Source organism: Pristiophorus japonicus, chromosome 13 (genome assembly GCF_044704955.1).
Source record: "Pristiophorus japonicus isolate sPriJap1 chromosome 13, sPriJap1.hap1, whole genome shotgun sequence".
Lineage (NCBI taxonomy): Eukaryota > Metazoa > Chordata > Chondrichthyes > Pristiophoridae > Pristiophorus > Pristiophorus japonicus.
The window spans coordinates 102,565,204-102,578,297 of NC_091989.1; the positions used below are offsets into that span (position 1 = coordinate 102,565,204).

Sequence of the window (13,094 nt, forward strand, 5' to 3'; positions counted from 1 at the left end):
TAATAACTGTTGCTATGCAATACGCGGTACGTTTTCAGAGTGTTGCTTGCCCACTGAAATCTGGAAGTCCTTGGCCATAGATCGCCTGAAGTGAAGGAAGTGCATTCAGGAGGGCGCTGAGTTCCTCGAGTATCCTCCAGGAGAGCATGCAGAAATCAAGCGCAGGCAGCGAAACGAGCGTGCAGCAAACTAGGCTCCCTGCCCATCCTTTCTCTCAACGACCTGTGACAGAAATTGTGGTTCTCCTATTGGGCTGTACTAAGAACTTATGCTAAGAGTGGAAGCAAGTCTTCCTCAATCCCGAGGGACTGCCTATGATGAAATGTAGAACTTAAACTGCTGCATTACAGACGAACTAATGAGAAATTACGGTTCGAGGTCCAGTTTGTTGAGTGAACCATTGATTAACAGTTAATCTGATTTGAAGTCCATCACGGGAATCATCCGATCAGTATGTTGGCATTAATTTCATAAGAGAGAATGTCAAACTTCACTTACAGTAACGGGGACAGAGTATCTAAAATGGAGCAAGAATCGTGTATATGCCGGGAGCGGGGCATTAATAAAACATATTTTCAGCCAGTCATCAATATATTTGGAATTTGTTCCGCAACTTCCATCAGAATTCTAATGTAAAAAATATATGTTGAGATGATCCCAGTAACATGCTATTTGCGACAGGTCTTAGACTTAAAACGTTCACTCTGTTCCTTTCTCCACAGATGCTGCCTGAACTGCTGTGTATTTCCAACATTCTCTGTTTATATTTCAGATTTCCAACATGCGCAGTGCATTGCCTCAGAGGCACGTTAATTACTCTGGTTGATATTTATGGCATTTTATACAACTCAGCAAATGAAACATATTGTGCCGTATAATCAGCAATTGTATGCAGAGTTTCGGTCTTAATATAATTGTTTTATAATATCAAAGCTGATACAATCAAACAATGACAAAACACCATCCTTGTTACATTTGGTACATGTGGACCTTCCCGCTCATCCGGTCACTTACCGCCCACAGTTAGATGTGATCCTGTTCCATTTCCAATAATTCTTCCCTGATGAATCACTGCGCAATGATAAATTCCAGTGTCCTGGATAGTCAGGTTCAGCAACTCAAAGAAATCGGCTCCCTGATTTCTGAGACCAAATTGTTTTCTGTTATCGGCTCCTGTTTGTAGATATTCATTCTCACCCCGTTTCCACCAACGCACATTTACCCCCGAATTGTCACGAGAAAGAGGGATTACGCAGTAGAAGGTGATATTTGTTCTCCTTATTTGAATTACTTGTTCGGGAGTTTGAGACACGCTGATCGAACTACGCCCAGCACCTGTTATAAAACATATTCAAAGTTTGGTCAATTGTATTCCATGCGGAACCAGGCACTTCAGTGCACATTTACACATGGAAATGAAAAAGAGAAAGATTACAGACGGACAAACTAAATTTAATTCAACTGGTGTGGTAATTAATTAGGTTTTATTGAGACGGTTGGGTAGAGAATAAACAGGTACCTGTGTAAATGATCCCCGGGAGAGACAGGGACAGGAACAGAAACATCACTGTCACAACATCCCGAGCAAAAGATTCAGCTGATCATTGACTGCACAGACCGTGTGTTTGCCACTGTAAGAAGGGTTTGCTGATTGTTTAATCTAAAATGCGACGCAATGACATTTCACATCTTGTGACTGGTGGTTCACAAAATCGCTTTCGTCTCTGAAGTGAACTTTGATGACGGTTCTGCTCTAAATTGGAAAAATGTCCGCATTTCAAATGGAGAATTTACCTTCAATCGCTGAGCCAGTGTTGGGTTCTCCGAGATTAAGCTGTGGAATGTGAACATTCCTTGTCGAGAATCTCCTGAGGCAGTTTCCTTACACTTCCCTTCGTTTGTACGCTGCTGTTAACGTCACACAATATACCAGAGATGTATAACCTGAACAAACTGGGAACATTTATTGATTGTTTAGAATTAGTTCATAAATAAATGTAACTGCAATGCCGAGGTAAAGTTGTCAACCTCTGATTATACTGTCCTGCTGATCATGGCGCAGCAGCGCCTTCACCGGTGACAAGGGGTACCTACATGTGACAAGTTTATTTTGGCAGTTTCTGTTAATCACCTGGAGGTATACATTTATATTAGATGAAAGTGCATGAAATGAGCAAAGCTGTGAGATTTTTAATATATGACTGCTTGTTCTCCCACTGAATCAGGTCAGAATTTGGGCCAGTCATAGGACCAGGACGCACTAGGAAATGGATCAGGGCCTGAAATACGTGAATGGTGTTTCCGGGTTTCACAGTATAGTTTGGGGTGGGGTAGGGTCATCATGGGTCAAATGGTCGGGAAGCTCTGGGTGGGAAGTCCCAAGGATCTTGGCCAAATACATGGGAGGAAAATTGCCCATTTGAATTTATTTTAATGTAACTTGAACTCCCATCCTCGTCCTGTTTATATGTAGGAGAAATAATGTCCAGCAACAGGAGCTGCTGAAATATTCCACAGAATGATGTATCCCTGTCAAGGTAAGGTAAATTTTATAAAATACAGTCAATCTCCCATCGCGCTGCGCAAGGCGAGTCAAACTGGAGACTAGTCATCAGGTGGAGCAGGATTAGAGGCTGTGTGATATTTGGACTAGTCCATCCATACCTGTCTCGATACCCATTCAAAGTCGTATACATTCTGTCCTGTGAATTTAGTTTTATAATGAACATTTCCCATCTAAATTCGTTAGGCTGCAATTATGCCCTCCTGGCAGTGACGGCGCTGCAATGTATCTAAAGCGGAGAGGGCATAAATACAGCTTGACAAACTTAAAGATACAAACACCATTTTAAATGCGTGTATGGGAACGTTTAATGGTGAAGTTAACAGGTGGTGTGCACGGATATAATATATGGTGCTGAGGGAATTATGCACTGTTTGAAGTGCTGGCTTTAGGATTAACCAAGGACCCATCTGCCTGTTTAGGTAGCAGTTAAATATCCCATGGCATTATTGAAGATGAACGCACAGTTCTCCCAGTTTCCTCATTAGCAATCCTTCTAAAAGTAACAATGAATATGCTGGTCAGTCAACGTATTTGATGTTTGCGCGACCTTCATTCAGTGCTATTGAACATATGATACCACAATTAATATCTGCACACCGCTAAATTATATCAGCATTTGTTTCTGTGTCTAGTTACACTGAACGCACAATGTGTAACCTAATTTTGAATATTTCTTATTTTAGTATAACGTATCTTCAAACTCCATTTCCTCCTTTTAAAAATCTGTTAGGGTGAATTTTGCATTAATCGTGGTGAATGATGCGAGGGCTGAGGAGTGGAAAGATTTCGTATTGGGCTGTACAGCCAACGAAGAACTTATACTAAGAGTGGAAGCAAGTCTTCCTCGATCCCGAGGGACTGCCTATGATGAAATGTAGAACTTAAACTGCTGCAGTAAAGACGAACTAATGAGAAATTACGGTTCGAGGTCCAGTTTGTTGAGTGAATCCATTGATTAACAGTTAATATGATTTGAAGTCCGTCACGGGAATCATCCGATCAGTACGTTGGCATTAATTTCATAAGAATGTCAAACCTCACTTTTAGTAACGGGGACAGAGTATCTAAAATGGAGCAAGAATCGTGTATGTGCCGGGAGCGGGGCATTAATAAAACATATTTTCAGCAGTCATCAATATATTTTGAATTTGTTCTGCAACTTCCATCATCAGAATTTTGATTTAAAATATACATGTTGAGATGATCCCAGTATCATGCTATTTATGTAATTGTTCGCTGTGAGCTTTGTATTTTACGAACAATTTTCCGAACCCATTTTTTAATGAAAAGTTTTGCTACTTTGTTACATATAATAGAGCTAATTTTATGATGTCAGTGCGTTCCTGATGCAAGGCAGGCATGAATTAACCACATGGCTCAGTCCTCTTCAACCATCTCCTCCCTGTGACCGAGAAGCTCCTCCCGGAGTCACAGTGCGGATTTTGTCCCCCGCGGGGCATAACAGTCATGATTTTTGCGACAAATGCAAGAAAAATGCATGGAACAGCACCAGCCCTTAGACATGACCTTCTTCAATCTTACAAAGCCTTTGACACTGTCAACCCCGGGGGTCTATGGAGCGTCCTCCTCCATTTTGGATGCCCACAAAAATTCGTCACCAACCTCTGCCTGCTCCACGATGACATGCAGGCCATGATCCTAACCAACAGATTCATTACAGACCCAATCCACGTCCGGACAGGCTCAAACAGGGCTGCGTCATCGCCCCAACCCTCTTCTCAATCTTCCTCACTGCCATGCTCCACCTCACAGTCAATAAGCTATCCACTGGAGTAGAATTAAACTACAGAAACAATGGGAATCTGTTCAACCTTCGCCATCTCCAGGGCAGGTCCAAAACCACCCCAATCGCTCATCGAGCTACAGTACGCGGACGACGCCTACATCTGTGCAAATACAGAGGCTGAATTTCGGGCCATAGTCGACGTATTTACTGAGGCGTACGAAAGCATGGACCTTACGCTAAACATCCGTAAGACAAAGGTCCTCCACCAGCCTGTTGTCGACGCACAGCATTGCCCCCCGAGTCATCAAGATCCACGGCGCGGCCCTGGACAACGTGAACCATTTCCCACACCTCGGGAGCCTCTTATTAACAAGAGCAGACATTGACAATGAGATTCAACACTGCCTCCAGTGTGCCATTGCAGCCTTTGGCCGCCTGAGATAAAAATTATTTGAAAACGAGACCCTCCAAACTGCAACCAAGCTCATGGTCTACAGAGCTGTAGTAATACCCACCCTCCTGACCATGTACAGTAGACACCTCAAGTCCCTGGAGCAATACCACCAACGATATCTTTGCAAGATCCTGCAAATCCCCTGGGAGGACAGACGCACCAACATAAGCATCCTCGACCAGGCCAACATCCCAAGCATTGAAGCACTGACCACACTTGATCAGCTCCGCTGGGCAGGCCGCATCATTCACATGCCAGACACGAGACACCCAAAGCAAGCACTCTACTTGGAACTCCTTCATGGCAAATGAGCCAAAGTGGAGTAGAAGAAATATTACAGGGACACCCTAAAAACCTCCCTGAAACAGTACAACATTCCCACTGACACCTGGGAGTCCCTGGCCAAAGACAGCCTTAAGTGGAGGAAGTGCATCCGTGAGGGTGCCGAGCACCTCGAGTCTTATTGCCGAGAGCATGCAGAAATCAAGAGCAGGCAGTGGAAAGAGCGTGCGGCAAACCTGTCCCACCCACCCTTTCCTTCAACGACTGTCTGTTCTACCTGTGACAGGGACTGTGGTTCTCATATTGGATTATTCAGCCACCTAAGGACACCTTTTTAAGAGTGTAAGCAAGTCTTCCTCGATTCCGTCTGATGATCAGTCTGAACCTGAGTACGAATCTGGCACACAGACTAGTAAGATTTTTTTCACTTCCATAATAACTATGCTGTGGCTTCTCTCAGTGTGAGTGGCAATTGTTTAGAAATGTTGTTCTGTGACCTGTGCCCTGCAGGAAATGGCCAAACTTGTTTTGGATGTTCAGGATCAAAATAACCGCTGCCGTTAAATTTCAATATTAAAGTGGTGCATATTGCCATTGATCGGTACTTCAAGGAAGTTTGCAAGAGCTTTAGAAGCAACTGTTTTAGTTAGCTCCTGAACATGACTTATTGAACTAACAAATTAATGAATCAATCAAATGATGTTTTCTCACCAACTTGAAAATAGAAGGCTGAGGGGTGACTTAATAGAGGTCTTTAAAATTATGAAAGTTATTGTTAGAGTGGATACAGAGAGAATGTCTCCACTTGTGGGAAAGAGCATAACTACAGCCCATCAATATAAGATAGTCATCAAGGAATCCAATAGAAATTCAAAAGAAAATGATTTATCCAAAAAGTAGTAAGAAAATGGAACTTGCTACTACAGCGAGTGGTTGAAGCGAATAGCGTAGCTGCATTTAATGGGGGGAGTGGGGAGGGGGTAGGCTAGACAAGCATATGAGGGAGAAGGGGGTTATGCGGACAGAGTTAGATGAGGAAAGGCGAGAGGAGGCTCGAGTGGAACATGAACATCGGCTTGGACTGGTTTGGCCAAATGGCCCGTTTCTGTGCCGTATATTCTATGTAATCCTACGTAATGTAGTATAAAGTTCCATGCAGAAAAATGTGCAGCTACGTAAATGCATTTAGTGAGGCAAATAAAGGCGTATTTACCTTTCTGCCCCCACTATTGCTCAGCAGTGCCACGTTCTTTGTTGTACAGAGGGGCTGGGGTTGGGGAGAGAGGGGATGTTTTATGTGAAGCACTAGGTCTGGCGTGTTCTGAGAAGGTTTGCGTTCACTGAACTGAGAAACGAGCAGCTGTAAGTGTCTGCTCGCCTTCTCTACAGACCATTGCAAACTGTCAGAGTGGTGCATATCGGGAGCTCTTAGTTCCTGCCTGCTTGAGCTTCTTTTCCGCTCACAGAATGATAACTTTGGAAAACCCTTATCCTGTAAACTCGGGCTTGTTAGAGAGGTGCAAGCTTCCGCCTTAAAGTATTCTCAAAATCTGATGAAAACACCGAAAATTCTATTCTATCAAATGGGTTAAATATGTTCTTGTACAGTTTGGATTTGGATATTACAAGCCTTGTTTCCAACTGTAAACCCCAGCTTAATGTTCAAACTAAAAGCAAAGACTTTTCAAATAATCAATTTGGTTGTTTCCCCTTTAGTTAATTTGGATATTTTGTTGTTTTTTTGGAAATGACAACCTAATTTAAACACGACATAAGTGTTTTGCAGCGTTGTGATCTTCGAGATAGCGCGTGTTGGCATTCTCCTACCAGAATGGTGGGATTTTCAAATCCCTTAGTCATTAAAATCGACAGTGTGAGGATGCGTTAAGTTCTGCAATTGACCAACTCTCTCATGTTTCTGTCAGTGCTGAGTTCACTTGGTCCAAATATTGAGTATGTGAGAAATTAAGATCCAAGGGCCAAGGAACAACTCACCATCAAGTTTGAAAATAATTCTGGAAAAGACGCGGTAAATTAGAAAGCAGGTCCTAAAGTATATTTCTAACATTAATAGGTAACTGTCTACATTCTGCTATGCTGATTTTGGATACAGAGATGATGTTGCAATGAATATCGGCTGTTGCTATAATGCCCTTAATATCTTGCTTATTCACAATGCTACTAGTTACACCGATTATGGGATGACTTTATAATTCATAATAAAACTATTAACTTAAAATGATCTGGGTCTGTACAGTACCTTCCAGCTGTAACCATGTGATGAAACTGGATGTAAATGGTAAATAATTAATATTGGTACAACTTCGGTATTGTCCAATCATTTATTAAGATAACGCCTCACTGACATTTTATTTTCTGAAATGTGTCCGGGATTTTCCTCCTCGTCACTCTGAGACTGAAGTGGAAAATCCCGGCCAGCTCATTATGCTATTAAACCGAGTATTAACTCCATTAATTCTGTTTCTTCTAACTCAGATATTGAGGACATTGTTCCAAACTTACTCTTCATTGGTTGTCGATGGATAAGTCATCACGCTCTGACAGAAATCCATTAGCTTCATATCTCCGAATCCAGATTAATTGCCCTGCAATCCCGGGGCAATCCCACCGGTCGCTGGCGAGAGAACGTTGGCAGCTCCAGGGAATCTATTCTCTGGAGATTCCAGCGTCTCGTCCCAGTGTGACCTGCGGCACTGGTGCTCCTGCTGTGGAATGTGTTGTGCAGAAAGACAAGGCTTGGAATTTCAGCGGGGGAATCTCCAAACCGCCATACCTATCCTAGCAGGATATCACTATTTCTGTCACCTCTTCCAGCCTCACAACCCTCCGAGACCTCATCGTTTTTCCAATCCTGGCCTCCTGTGCATCCGCAGATTCAGCTGCCAAGGCCCTGGGCCCCGGAATTCTATTTCTAAACCTGTCTGCCTCTCTACCCCTCCCACCCCACTTGAAGACATAGAACCTATCAATTTGACCAAGCTTTTGGTCATAGAATCATAGAATGGTTACAGCAGGGACGAAGACCATTCGGCCCGCCGAGCCCCGAGCTGACTCTCAACTAGTCCCACTGCCCTGCCCTGTCGCGGGAGTCCTGCAATTTTGTCCTCTTTAGATATTTTTAGAAAGTAAAACGTGGGGGCACTGGGTTACTATAGAGACCAAGCAAATATAAAAAAATCTGTTTGAGTCCGTTAAGTGGATTATCTATTCTTCTTCACGCATTATTACGTAGAATTACACAGAATTTACAGCACAGGAATAGTTCATTCAGCCCAACTGGTCTGTGTCGGTGTTTATGCTCCACACTAGCCTGCTCCCTCCCTACTTCATCTAACCCTGTTAACATATCCCCAGGCCTTGTCCTTACTTTTATTATGTGTTAATTGTAATATAAACCGAAACTGTTTAATTAAAACAATGATTACTTGAGCATTACACAAGCGGCAAAAGGTAATTATTTACAAATCTACCAGGACGGAGAAAGCCAAGCGATACTCCCACAGCCACTATAAATTCGGGTTGTGTTTGTTGGTCGGTATACATGTTTCTTTTTGTATTTAGTATGTATCTTAACAGTTCAACCATCTTGTATATAACACAGACAGTGTATTCTGTAAGAGGAAGCGCAATCTTCTGACTTGTCCTCTATTCATTCAACAATTGGAAAATACTGCGGCTGCTGGAAATCTGAGATAAAAACAGAACACTCAGCATGTCAGGCAGAATCTGGGAAGCGACAAACAGAACTGATGAATGGTCACCGACGTGAAACACTAACGTTTCTCTCCACAGAAGCTGCCTGACCTGCCAGTTGTTTTCCAGTATTTTCATTCCTTCAGTGTTACAATGGGAAATACCTGCCCGCTTACTGTCTGCCACTCACTCTTGTTATGATGCTGATCTGCTGGGTGCAGGCAGTCTGGGAGCAGGAATTCTGGATGGAAGTACCTCTCCTGTGACGTCCCCAATGATGATATCTTGCCTCTGCCCAATCTCTTGATGTGGTTGAAGCCGGACGGTATGATACTGCAATAGAAATGCTTTGTAAAATCTACTCCGTGATCGCCTCCAACTTTTAGTTCTAAGGTGTAAATCACTGTGACTGAGACAACTTGAATTAGTAACATTCCTTACAACATTGTAGGTTCTGTACAAATGTCTAAAATCCAACAGAGTTCGGTCAATAAAGCGCAAATGGTTACAATTATTGGGAAATGTCTGCTTTACCGGCCGAACTCTCTGGATTTTAGATATTTGTCCAGACCCTGCAATTTTCTGAGCCGTTGACATCAATGTTGCAATATTGTAGTACATGAATAAATGACACCGAGTGTGAGGGATTTAACCAATGTTGCCGTATTCAAACTGTGTGTTGGTGAATAAATAACAGGTGCAGCATGAATCCATTTCAGGATCTGGGGCAGTTAGTCTCACAGGTGCCGCATTAGAAATTGTTTGCAAATGAATTAGTACATTCCTCTAAAGATAGTTACATTTAAATAAAATTTTATATTTCTCTATTTATATTTTGGACAATATACAGAGCTGCAATTTGGGAGCCAATGTGATCAATATTTCAGTACTGCAATGCATGAAGAAATTGCATCCAATGGCAGCGATTTAACCAATTTGTGTGGAATGAATTTCTGTGTGGACCAATGAATAAAACGCCAGAACATGCATTCAAGAAACTTTTCAGCGGCTTGCACTGCACTTAATACATCTGAAAATGTAAACAACGGAACAAGTAGAGACGCCTTAAAGCGGTTCGAATAAATATTGCCGACTGTATCATTGGTGAGGTTGAGATCTTACAATGGCAAATCTGAAATTGAATCGCTGTTAAACCTGAATATCATATGTTGCTGCAATTATATTGGTGCTTAATAATTACCATTATTCGACCTCAACGCGTTTTCATGGTGTTGCAATTAACAGAGCTAAATTTAAACTTTGAACAGTTCGTGCTTGAAGTGGAGCTACTGGGCCATGGTGTTTACTTAGCTCCGGCAAGCTATACGCTCGTGTCAACATTTAGCAACACATCTGGTGCAGCTAATTAAAAAAATTGGTCAACACTTCCGTCGATACCTTATCATAACCCAAGACTGATAGAACGCTCAAATTGTCACGTTTTACTGCTGTACGTTACTTTCATTTACCTAAGTACCAAAATAATCCACTCCACGTTGATTGAATCGCCATCACGAAGCTAACGAGCTGCTATTGGATGAGAAAATAGCATGTGATATAGAGTGCAACATATTGATAGGTAAACAGTTGTACATTTAGTTACAGGTCGCAGACTCTGTGGCATTCGGGTTAAAACGGCTAACCTCTTGCAGAATGCTGAGCTAATCAAGAATTTCTAAAAGATAAATCTTGCTTCAATTACAGAATTCATTGAAGAAATAATACAGCGAATAGATAAATGAAATGCAGTTCACGTGGATTTTATAAAACGCATTTGATGTGGTAACACATGCGAAAAAGTCACCCGCAAGTGAGGGCTCCGTGGCCAGAGGGATACCGAGATATTTGGAAGAGATAAACCAAAAAAGTTTAAGGATAAAAGGACGTTTTTAGAAGTGGCAAGATGTCTCGAGTGGTGACCCAGGGACACTGTATTAGACTGACTTTGTTGACTTTAAACATCAATGATCTTGTTGGGTAATTGAGGGAACAACATTAAAATTTGCAGATGATAATAAAGGGGAGTCGGGAAGGCAATTATGATGCAGATCCTGAATTGCTGCAGGCGGCATCGATAGTTAGCTCGAAGGGCAGATACATGTTTGATGCAGAGTGCAGAGAAATGAGAAATGGCACAGTTGTGGAGGTAAAAGTCGAAGCAAGAAATGCATCTTGAATGGTAGGATTGTTCATGGTGCAGAGGAGCAAAGGGACCTCGATGAATGATGGTAACATAAGTTTTTTATGCAGTAAAAGTGTAAAGGGAGTTCTTGGTTTAGTATTTGGTGACATAACTTACAGTAGCAAAGAGGTAATGCCCACACGAGGTAAGAGCTTGTGTAGAACTATGGAAGAATACAAAATTAAATTAAAAGATGCCATCTGTCGGACCAAGAATGGAGGGTTATTACTAGAGAAGCGCGGATATTTCACTGAAGCTGAAAAGACTGAGGAGTGATTAGATAGACGTTTTCAAGACTATAAGGAGATATGATAAGAAAATAGTGATAGGATATTTCCAATGATCAGTAGATGGTGACGCGTGAGCGTAACTTTAATATAATCGCAAAAAATTACTCTTTGCACAGAGACTGGTTAGAGTATGAGCTGTGGGCGTGCTCTGCCACAAACCGTTGTTGAATCACTGGCCAGGAATTCTTTAAGAAGTGAATTAATTGCTTGAAAAAAGAGGCATATTAAAAAAAATAGAAATATAATAGGAAAATTGAACTAACTAAGTGTTTCCTATGGGGAGAAAGAGAAGTACAGATTTTTAGGGCCTCCTGACCTAAATCTGTGCTGTAACATTCGAGGATTCTAAAATCATCAAACCAGAACAGTTCGGCCGAACAGGAGGCAACGGATTCACTTGGTCTTGTATTATCTTTAAATTCGGAGCTAAAGGTTTATTCACTGGAAATGTTGGGCTGCCTTTCTTCCAGTAACTATCCGCACAATGTTCTACCTGTAAGTCAAGTGATCTCCTTCCTCAATACTCTGTAATCGTGGAAACGGCTCGTTAACCTTCAGCTGACGAGGCAGCCCCGCTAAAATAGACTGGGTGGTCCAAATCAGGAAAATGGCCTGCACTGGAAATCAGGATACAGTAACCCAACACACACATCAAAATTCAGGCTTTGTAGTTTTACACGCAAGGAAAATGGATGATTGATTGATGAGAGAGAGATCTAAATATTATTTTTATTAAATTTATGTATGATAACTTGATACAGCAAAGACATTGCCGTATCATTGCAGATGTGTCATCTATGAAGTATTACAGACTGATCAAACATGTACAAGCAGGGTTTATTTTTATTACAAGTAATTACAGGAAAAATCCTCAAATATTTTAGCAATAATAAACAATTACACCTATATTGTATGATATAATACTGGAATAACTTTCTCTGTTTTCATTTGATTTTTGAATCCTGATAATTCTAGAGTCGCTAAAGCCATAGATGGGTTTTGCCAAGTTCTTGGCTGCTGCTCAAAGTAGTCATTAGAACAACACACAAACAGCTTGAGCTACAATACACAACTAGATTATATTCGCCGTTATCGCCTGAATGATGGTGCAACTGCATCTGTCGGGTCCATTTCTCAGCCCCATCTGAGAGCACAAGGCCATCTCCTGTGTATAGTCAGTTTGGGTGGAGATAAGGAATAAAAAGGGAAAAAAGTCACTGGAAGGCATAGTCCATAGGCTCCCTGTGAGTAGCTTTACAGTTGGAGGGAGTATAAAATAAGAAATAATGGAGGCTTGTAAAAAATGAATGGCAATAATCATGGGTGATTTTAATATTCATATTGATTGGACAAATCAAATTGGCCAAGGTAACCTTGAGGAAGAGTTCATAGAGTGTATCCCCTGGATAGTTTCCTTGAACAGTATGTTGCAGAACCAACAAGGGAGCAGGCTATCTTAGATCTGGTACTGTGTAATGAGACAGGATTAATAAACAATCTCCTAGTAAAGGATCCTCTGGGAAAGAGTGATCATAGCATGGTTGAATTTCAAATTCATTTGGAGTGTGAGAAAGTTGGATCTCAAACCAGTGTCCTAAGCTTAAATAAAGGTAACTACAAAGGGTTGAAGGAAGAGTTGGCTAAAGTGGACTGGGAAAACAGAGTAAAGTGTAAGGCAGTTGAGGAGCAGTGGCAGATATTTAAGGAGATATTTCATAACTCTGAACAAAAATATATTCCAATGAGAAAAAAAGAGTTTAAGAGAAGGGATAACCATCCGTGGCCCACTAAGGAAATAAAGGATGGTATCAAATTGAAAATAATGACATATAGAGTGGCCAAGGTTAGTGCAAGGCCAG

General features: G+C 41.6%; 1 long non-coding RNA gene across 1 annotated transcript in view; it reads right to left on the reverse strand.

The window, feature by feature from the left end:
• The window catches only part of LOC139278719 (uncharacterized), a 44,810-nt gene extending 34,536 nt beyond the window's left edge, over positions 1–10,274 (reverse strand). Inside the window, exons 1-4 of the long non-coding RNA XR_011596340.1 lie at positions 10,233–10,274; positions 8,954–9,096; positions 1,795–1,953; positions 1,015–1,335 (exon numbers count right to left, since the gene is read on the reverse strand). This is a non-coding gene — a long non-coding RNA (uncharacterized lncRNA). The remainder of the gene's footprint in view (positions 1–1,014; positions 1,336–1,794; positions 1,954–8,953; positions 9,097–10,232) is intronic.
• Between the last annotated feature and the right edge of the window lie 2,820 nt (positions 10,275–13,094).